Source organism: Danio rerio, chromosome 11 (assembly GCF_049306965.1).
Source record: "Danio rerio strain Tuebingen ecotype United States chromosome 11, GRCz12tu, whole genome shotgun sequence".
Classification (NCBI taxonomy): Eukaryota; Metazoa; Chordata; class Actinopteri; order Cypriniformes; family Danionidae; genus Danio; species Danio rerio.
Genome location: NC_133186.1, coordinates 5,002,054 through 5,012,041, shown reverse-complemented (window position 1 = coordinate 5,012,041; position 9,988 = coordinate 5,002,054).

The following is a 9,988-nucleotide window of genomic DNA, read 5'->3' as shown; positions in this document are numbered from 1 at the left end:
CTGTACGAGTAATAGACAGCAAGCTTAGTCAATTTAATCCACAACGCTGTTTCCATTAAATTAATGCATGCTGCTATTTCCCCGGGGACGGCCAATCTCTGTTTAAAACATGTTTGTGTTTTCTCATCATAAAATGTTTTGTTTGCGTTGAATATAAATGCAAATGAATCCTATCTCGACAGGTCATGTTTGTGTTATTGGCCAAAATTAGAACAGTGCACTTTAAATCAGTATATAATGCCGGAAGACGACAGTTTAGGATTAGTATCTCCCGAAAGTTGTTTTGATGTAATTGAGCTCGCATTTGCATTTCAAAAGAGCTATATGGTGTGGCGAATATCTCTGAGAGCTATTAATGAAAACAAAAACACTCTTCAGATGCTTGTTACGACCCCTGTTTCTTTTAACTCTCTACGCGGAAGCAATCAAAACTCAGATTGAAGTCTGGAGGCAAGACCTCCGTATGGAAATGTACATTGTCCTTGAATTATTGTAATTATTTACAGAGGACGCCGTACTGAATATGCTACTAGAGCTGGTTAGCCATATGTTGGACGCTGCCGTAAGACAAAAACAACCGTCTTTTTGACTTCATCTCGTTTTGGAGCTTAAATTGACAGGCTTTTGAATGCGTATTCAGAAATCTAGCCTTCCAGCTTTAGCGAAACAGACATGTAGCCTGTTGGGATGAATGTGAAAAGATGAATGCCCAGAGACGTCTGCCTTTTGTGTAGTATTTCTGTACTCTCAGGACGCACTATAAAGTCCCTTCTCATCTCTTCACCATGGTAACTGCTGTATTCTCGTTGTGATTTATGCGCCGATGTATCCGTGGGTCAGAATAACTACACATCACCATGAGGCTGTTGATTAAATGGGCAGTTGCTCGCAACGCTTCCTGCTCGCTAATGTTAAAAGAACATAAATAAATAAATAAAAATAAAGTCCTTGCACACAATTAAACACCATTACATAGATAATTCCCTGCAGCTGTGCTATATTCATACGGCTTTTACAGATTCGCCAGTGTGCCTTAGGGACTAAATAATGCACCATTTTTTTCCCCCCGCTTTGGAATTTGACAGTATGTAAGGTATATTTATGTGTTTTTACCTCACGGGAGATGGATTTGAAGTGGTGTGGGAGTTATGTTGTTGTGGTGGCCTTGTGTTAATGGGTTGTATCGTTTACCATCTGGAACTCCAGACCAACTGTCAGCTTTTTAATGACTTTGACAAGCTCTCGGCTGATTTGTACAATTCAGTCCAGAGCTTAGGCCTGTTCGGATGTGTCAAACGTTTTCCTCAGCTTGTCCCACACCCTTCAAAATCGAGACATCTTCATTTAATGAGAATGGAGTGTTGTTTGATTGACAGAGATTGTTGAGATCAAGAGTAATTAATTTGTGCTTGAAGCAAGTAAGTGTGGAAGATTCATTGGTTTAAGGAAAATATGTTCATCTTTAGTCTATTGTTGTGTTACCATAATCAATAGTTGTTGTAAATTATTGGGATTTTCTTTCTCATAGCCCACTAAACAATAAATCAACCCATCTAATTGGTTGATGCAGTTATCAAAACCGCCCAAATGCTAGTCTTTATGGCTTGGTGACACTTGGCACTTTGCCGGAAACATGTTGAATAAACATGAATAAACAAAAAAATATTTTACTTTCTGTCATTCTTTTTTCTTTCCATCCTATCCGACCAGCCATTAATCCATCCACTCATCTATCTAATCAATCATTTGTTTGTTTCAGTTTATTTATTCGTCCACTCATCCATCAGTTTGTTCATTTGTTCAAACAAAATTTCTCCATTCATTCATTCATTCATTCATTCATTCATTCATTCATTCATTCATTCATTCATTCATTCATTCATTCATTCATTCATTCATCCGTCCATCCATTTATCTGTCCAATCAATTTGTTTGTTTGTTCTCTTGTTCGTTTATCAGTTCATCTGTTTGTCTATTCATGCATCCATGTGTCTGTTGATTGATTGATTGATTGATTGATTCATTCATTCATTGATTCATTCATTCATTGATTCATTCATTCATTCATTCATTCATTCATTCATTCATTCATTCACTCAGTTGTACATTTGTTGCTTTGTTGCTTTGTTTCTTCATTTATTAATTCATTAATTCATTCAATTCAATCATTTGTCTATCTATCCACAAACCCATTCATCCGCCCATCCATCTGTCCATCCATCGTTTGTTTGTTTTTTAGTTTGTTCATTAGTTCATTCATTCGTACGTTCATCCATCTATTTGTCCATACATTCATCGATACATCTGTCTGTGCATTCATTAATTCATACATTCTTTCAGTTTGTTTGTCAACTAGCCGATGTCTAGCCAGCGTCTAAGGACAACATTATTTTGATCTCCAATAATGACATTAAATTATGTTAATATTTGGTTAATTTTAGGTTGTGTTGGAAAGTGACCGAAATCCACAATCGAGCCAACATCTTAAACCAACATCATATTTATGTCGAATGCTGACATTTATTCATCAGGTATGGCAACCACAATCCGATATCTGAAAGACGTTAGTGGTTACGTCCACACATTGTCAAGCTGTAACATCATTAGACGGTGAAATTTGGTTGATTTTAGGTTGGACATTGACGTCTGTCCGATGTTCTGATGTGAACCCGATTTTCATTTCCAAGCAAAATGCAGCTTCCCCATGATGGAGCGATTGTTTACAAAGTTTTGTTTTGTGTTTACCTCATGGATAAGTTAGTTGGACGTCTGCCGGTTCCTGCCTCAAAATGAGCGAGTTTGAGCCACTTGTACATTAAGGAAGCATTCAGAAAAAAACAAAACACCAGCGAAGAAACTCGACACAGAGGAACATTAACACCTCACTGTCAACTAGCAGTTCGGAAGTGTTATTGCAGAGCAACAGAAACAGTGCGTAGAAGTATGAATGCACAGCTACACGCGTTGAATGCGCCGTGGGTCACGCCGATCACTTGACGCAGAAGTATAAACCAGGCTTAAGCCTAAGTCTTCTTGTTTTATGCTGCTAACTGCAGTTCTACTTTTTCTGTTGTTAAACATGCAGAACCTGGATCAACCCTGTGACCCTTCAAATCCTCACACCTTTCAGCCGAGTTTCTAGAAGTTGGAAGAAAAGCCTCTTATGAGTAAGAGTTGCTCCTCATTTCTTCCAGTCTTGATATTCTAGACTCATTACTGAGCACATTTTAACCCCACCCCCGTCACCCCTCCACCCCCCTAAAGCCAAGTGACTCCTGTTTCCATCATAATTACTTACTCTGTTTCTCCTGGAGTTCACAGTGTGCGCACCACATTCATTTTTTTTTCTTTCTTTATTTATCCCCTGGTCATTCTTATTCCAGACCCCTAATTGGCTGCAGTGGCGGTCCTGTCTGTCACCTCTGTTTCTCACCCCTGCTGTCATGCAGACCTTCGCTGAGCGTAAACGCCATCAAATTTCCCATCTAACCTTCAGAGGAAAACACAGCTTGACTTTCGCTTTAAGTGCAGGGTTAAATATGCCTCGTCAGACTTGTGCCTAATGAATCTAAAGAAACTGTAGAGTGTGAGTGCAGGAAACAAAGTGGGAAATGTCCTTGTTCTCAAGAAGAGATTTCTCATTGTAATGTCCTAGTTTGAAAACTCTGCACGCTGACAAAACACATTATGAAGTTGCTTTTTTATTTAGCAAATAACAAGCAGGCTCTTGTGTGTGTATGATGTTAATTTATATACCGTGAAAATTCATCATGCATCACTACTTTGCATCCAATTTGAAGGATTAATATACATTTACATCATCCACAACAATTAAAAGTCCTATTAAAAAAAAATAATAATAATAATAATTATAAAATGGACTGCGAAACGAACTTCGAAAGAACTTGTGAAATGTCCTGTGACAATCTGAGCTTTTCCTAAATCGGGATTTCTATTTAAATCCGATTCATCGCGCAGCTTTTGATAAACTGAATCAAAATGAAATCTAAATTAAGCTTAAAATAAACCTCGTGGTTTATCGAAAGCTGACATTGTCACGCACATCTTGCGAGGGAAGAACAGTTCTATAATCAGTAGTAAATATCCATTGGAAACCCATATAGGGTGTTCTCGGAAGTACATATGTTTTGCATATTTAAATAAGAGTCACAGGTTGCACATGTATATTTTTAGCAGCAGCATGTGGGTCAAAATAATATTTTTTCGGTAAAAACTCTGGTTTAGATTCACAATTCATGGTATTAACAAGCCATTAACAAACACTAATAGCCTAATAAACTATTATTTGCTGTTAATTAGTTGTAAGTAAGGTAGAAGTTGGGTTTAGGTTTTAAGTAGGATTATGGATGTAGAATAAAATCATCTTTTATAACTACTAATGAACTGTTAATTCCTGTTCCATTGCTCTGTTTGTTACATGTCTGCTCCCACTTTCTTTTGCCGTCTGAAGAAAGGTTTTAATAATTTGGATTTTTTATTCATTTTAATTTATATTTAGTTTTGACTTTTTGTTTTCAAATTGAGTTAGTTTAAATTCGTTTTAAAGGCAGATTTACTAGTTTTTTTATTTTCTATTTTGAAATGACTTGGTTTTAGTTTAGTTTTTATTAGTTTCAGTATTCATTTTATTATTTTTTTAAATAAGGATATTTAAAAAAAAAAGGCTTCTACGTTTGTGCTTGCTGTCAATTGTGGACGGAATAATCGATAAAAGGCTTCTGATAAACCGCTGTGACAACTGCAGGCGCTGTGTGATGTGCGTGCACACGAGGGGGAGTCAGATTTATGTAGGAGTCAGATTTCAATACAACACCGACACTGCATGTTCCTCCATGTTCCATCAGTCATGGGTTGTTCTTAAATGATTCATTCATTTTGAAGAAAACTTTTGTTTGACTGAGAGTGAATCATTTATTTGCGTATACGCACATTCGGCAAGTGGAGCTCGTGTGCTACCTTGGAGTGGTGTTTCGCGCAGAATGTGCACGTTTGGCCTTAAACCATATCGATATGAACAATATTGGATAATACCGCATCGCGTTGGGGAATCATATCGATATATCTTCAAAACTCGATATACCACCCAGCCCCAGTACAGAGTGGCATTACAAGTAACGCAAGTTACGTAATAATATTACTTGGGTATGTAATAAGTAAATTAATGCATTACTTAAAATTATGCAAGTTACTTTTTAGTTTGATTAAATAGCTTTTAAAAAATAAATAACTAAATTAAAATTAGAAAATAGTCATGTTGAATCACATACTCAATTAGGGCTGCACGATTTGGTGAAAAAATCTAATTGTTTTATCTGACTTAAATTGTGATTTGTGATTTTAAAAGTCGGGGAAACGGGAGCATCTGGAGAAAACCCACGCGAACATGGGGAGAACATGCAAACTCCACACAAAAACTCCAATTGACCCAGCCAAGGTTCAAACCACCGACCTTCTTCTTGTGAGACAACAGTGCTTACCTGAGCCATCGTGTCGCCCCCAAAATGTAATTTACTACCATTTTATTAAACCCCAAAGTTATGAATTAATTCAGAGCGAAATAATAGGTGAACAAGAGTGTACCCTGATTATAAGCCTAAATGAAATTGTATATAAACTCTAAACTTGTCCCTCAAAAGTGATTTGTTAATTAGAACTGTGACATGTGGAAAAGCTAAGAGAAAATAAAAGCTTAAAATACCACATAATAAGCTTGTAAGAAGTTGTTTAGAAAAATATTGGAACTGAAACCACTGACCACCATACTAAAAACAAAAAACAGATACTATGGAGGTCAATGGCTACAGGTTTTTAGCTTTCTTTGAAATATCTTCTTATGTGTTAGGGTAAGCCCTAAAACAAACTCTTAAAGGCTTAAAACCTCTTGAGAGGAGTAAATGTTCAGTTTTGGTGGGTTAAATATCCCTATAAGCAAATATTTATATGTAAACAAACTTTTTGACAGATAATATTTATGTATTAATTTTAGAAACAGCTTATTGTTCTCTTAGCACAGCTTCAGTTTTGATTTCCTGTGATGCTACAGTGTGGCTTTACATCTTTAGAAAACAGCTAATGATTTGGAACAATGCCTGTGAATAGTGTTATTACCTGGTCAAGTATCATCGTTTCTTTATGAAAATCAATGCTATTAATTTTGTAAACGGCAAAGCACATGATAAATGCACTTACCACACATATTTTCTCCCAGCATTCTTCATTCATTAGGAATCAGACCCATCAATTTCCTGGAAGAATAAACTCTCTCGTCTAATGCGTTTTAATAAGTGGTCTGATGTGTGAACACTGAATAGGCACAATTTTTTATTCCTCCTGATGTGCTGTGCAGCTCGAGGTTTCAGACAAGCTTTTTATGTGGTATTTTAAGATCTTTTTCTGACTTATTTTCTCTCGGCTTTTCCATGGCTCCTATTCTTATTCAATTCTCATCAACCAACCAAGATTTGAGTGCCAAGTTTACTGTTTAGGCTTGTAATCAGGGTTCGATGCTTTTACATCATTGTTATTTACCTGCTATTTACATCAAATTTTAAGAATAACTTTTAGACAGAGCCTTGTAGTAGTCTACCCAGTTATACTTAAAGGAGTAGTTCACCCAAAAAGGACATTTCTGTCATTATTTACTTGTTTTAAACTTTTTTTTTCTTCTTCTGTAAAGCACAAACATTTTGAAAAGTGTTGTAAAACTGTAATCATTGACTTCCATCGTATTTGTTTATCCTACTACAAAAGTCAATGGTTATAGCAAAGCGCACAAAATATCCAAGAGGCGACACTCTGGTGCAATTTGGGAAACAACCACTAGATGGCAGCCATTTTGGAATGAAAACTTGTATAGAACAACAGCATTTTATGAGTCTGTTAAATAAACTATTAAAAGTGCTGATGATTGAGATAGTAAGTGTTGTATTGTCGTCTTTCAGGTTGTATCTCAGCTTTAATGCACTTTTTAAATAAATAAATAAAAAACAAAGCAGTTGCTTACTATTGTGACAGCAATAAGATCCAATGGACAACCGATCGCTTTCACTCCAAAATGGCGGAATCCAGGGCTGTTGCTGGGCGCTGCTGTTGCAATGGAAGGTTCTATTGAGTGTCACCTCTTGGTCATTCTAAGCTCTTTGATTACAGGTTATCAGCTTTTTTCCCTTCATTTGTGTTTTACAGAAGAAACTCGTAAAGGTTCAAAATAACTTAAGGGAGAGTGAATGTGAAGTCATTTTTGTTTTTTGGGTGAACTGTCACTTTAGGGTTAAGTTTAGGGGAATACAATTTCCAAATGTTACAAGATTGACAAATGTCTAGTCAATAATGCATCTAACGTAGGGCTGGACAATAATTCAATATCAATATATATCGCGATAGATTTTTTTTCAATATCGCTGATATGATTTTTAGCCCCATTTCTGGTATTTCGATATTAAATTGCATATATATATATATATATATATATATATATATATATATATATATATATATATATATATGTAATGTAATGTAAATATAATGCAATTTTATATCGAAATACCAGAAATGGGGCTAAAAATCATATGACACTCATGTGACACTCAATAGAACCTTCCATTGCAACAGCAGCGCCCAGCAACAGCCCTGGATTCCGCCATTTTTGAGTGAAAGCGATTGGCTGTCCATTGGATCTGTCGCAATATTAAGCAGCTGCTTTGTTTTTTATTCATTTATTTAAAAAGCGCATTTATATATTCTATTAATAATAATAATAATAATAATAATAAGATTATATTACATTAATTAGTCAGATAAAACCCTTAAAAATGTTCAAGATGAAAAGCAACCAGAATATGAATATACTCAAACTACTCTTTTCTATTGCAAATATTAATGTAGCCTTTACCCTTTTTAATTTTTTTTTACTATAATTATTATTCTTTTCTGTTTTTTATGATGTGGATGTCATAATTATAAGGTTTTAGTATTATTTTGATTATTTTGACTTTTTAGCATATACAAAAAAAGCTGATAAAAATTTGTTCATCACGTTGGTCAAGCTAATTATTTCACATTTCTTGTTTGTAAAGGCTAAGTACAAATCAAAAGTGAACATATATTTTTGTTTTACTGTTTTTGTTTGAGAAAAACGTTGTTAGAGCCTGGAGGTATTATAGACTTTGCAAATTCAGTTTGCAGACATTTGTAGGTACAGACATCTATTGTGTGCGTTCTTGGCAGTTTTTTCCTGGCTTTCTAATATTGTCCATATCGATATCGGAATTACATCACATCGACCTAAATTAAAAAATATATATCGTGATATAAATTTTTGCCATATCATCCAGCCCTAATCTAACAGTGCAAAATCAAAATCATTGTGTGGTGTTTTAAGACATTCACTGAGCTGATGTTTCTTTTCGGAAGCTCAGTATGGTTTTATTCAGTCTGCTGTTGTCATGAGGCCTCAGGGATGCTCCAGACTGACGGTTTGGACAGATATATTTCTGCATGTTCGTCTGCGGAAGAGCTCATGGGTTGAATTATGTGGCCCAGCGCTCTTCAGACGGGACTAACAGAGCGGTCCATCCAATGCCCCCTTGGACTAGTTGAGTTTACTGCCGGAAAAAAAGCAACTCTGGGATAAACAACTCCATTTACAAAGACACTTTCTGACAGCCCAGCAGATCCGCCTGGTTAAAGTGACCTGGCGACATTCCCAAAAACTGAAGGAGTTTGTGAATATACGTGGGAGTTTCTGCAGCTCTCGGTGCTTTTGTGCACTTTTAAGAAATGAATTCTCGTTAGACCCCCCCCCCCCCCCCCCCCCACACACACACACACATTTTCAGCAGTTTATGACTAATAGTGGACACATTTTTAACTCAACAGCTGTCATTTATATGATTTCTCAGAAACACTTAAGGGTGCTTTCACTCTTGACTTATTTAGCTCGATTCATACTAGAGCTTGTTTTTCCTCTTGGTGCGGATCGTTTGGGCAGGTGTGAATGTAGCAATCGTACTCGAGTGCACACCAAAAGCGGACCAATAAAGCATACCGAGATCTGCTTGAAGAGGTGGTCTCGGTTCGTTTGTGGTGAAAATATGATCAGAACTACAACAGACCCAACCGCAAAAAGCACTGCGCCCTTGTGAACTAATCCTGCTGCCGTAGGCCGATGCACTGCGCGTTATGGGATATAGAGGAAAAATATTTGTTGACTGCGCTTTACCAACAGAGAGAGAGGAGGAACAACATTACCTGATGGATCATCAGTAATATTTCCACAAGACGACCATGTCGCAGTTTAGCAAAATTAATTCATGCCTCCTCCTAAAGTGACATGCGATGCATTAAAACATTGTTTTCCAGCCGCGGCCGCGCTTCATTCTCGAAATAAATAGTTTGTCTAAAGCAGGGAAACAATCAGCAAGAACAGTCGTCCCTTCATAATAAAAAGCGGCATTTTGTGTCTGCCGGTTTGTTTACTTGCGGGAGTTTCATTGGCATTTTCCCACACGTGAATTCTGACCAATTGATAGGCAGTTTAGGAACTATGTTCCACAACATCTGGCCAATGAGAGATGTGGATTTTGTCAGATGACAAAATTAGTTATTAGTTATAAAGAATGATCTTATTCTGCATTCCCAATCCTAACCAAAACCTCTACCTTACTAATTATTAATTAATAATAATTAATTAGTAGTCAGCTAATTAGTAGTTTATAAAGCTAGTAGTTAGTAATAGTTTGTTAATGTTATGAACTATGACCAAAACTAAGTTGTTACCAATTTTTCAAATGATGTACTTTTATGTTATTTTACAAACGACATGAGGTCTTTCGAAATGAGTAAAGAATTAAAGGTTGCATTTACTGCATAGTGTGGAGTTTGCATGTTCTCCTCGTGTTGGCGTGGGTTTCCTCCAGGTTTCCCCCACAGTCCGAAGATTTGTGCTATAGGTGAATTGATTCAAATA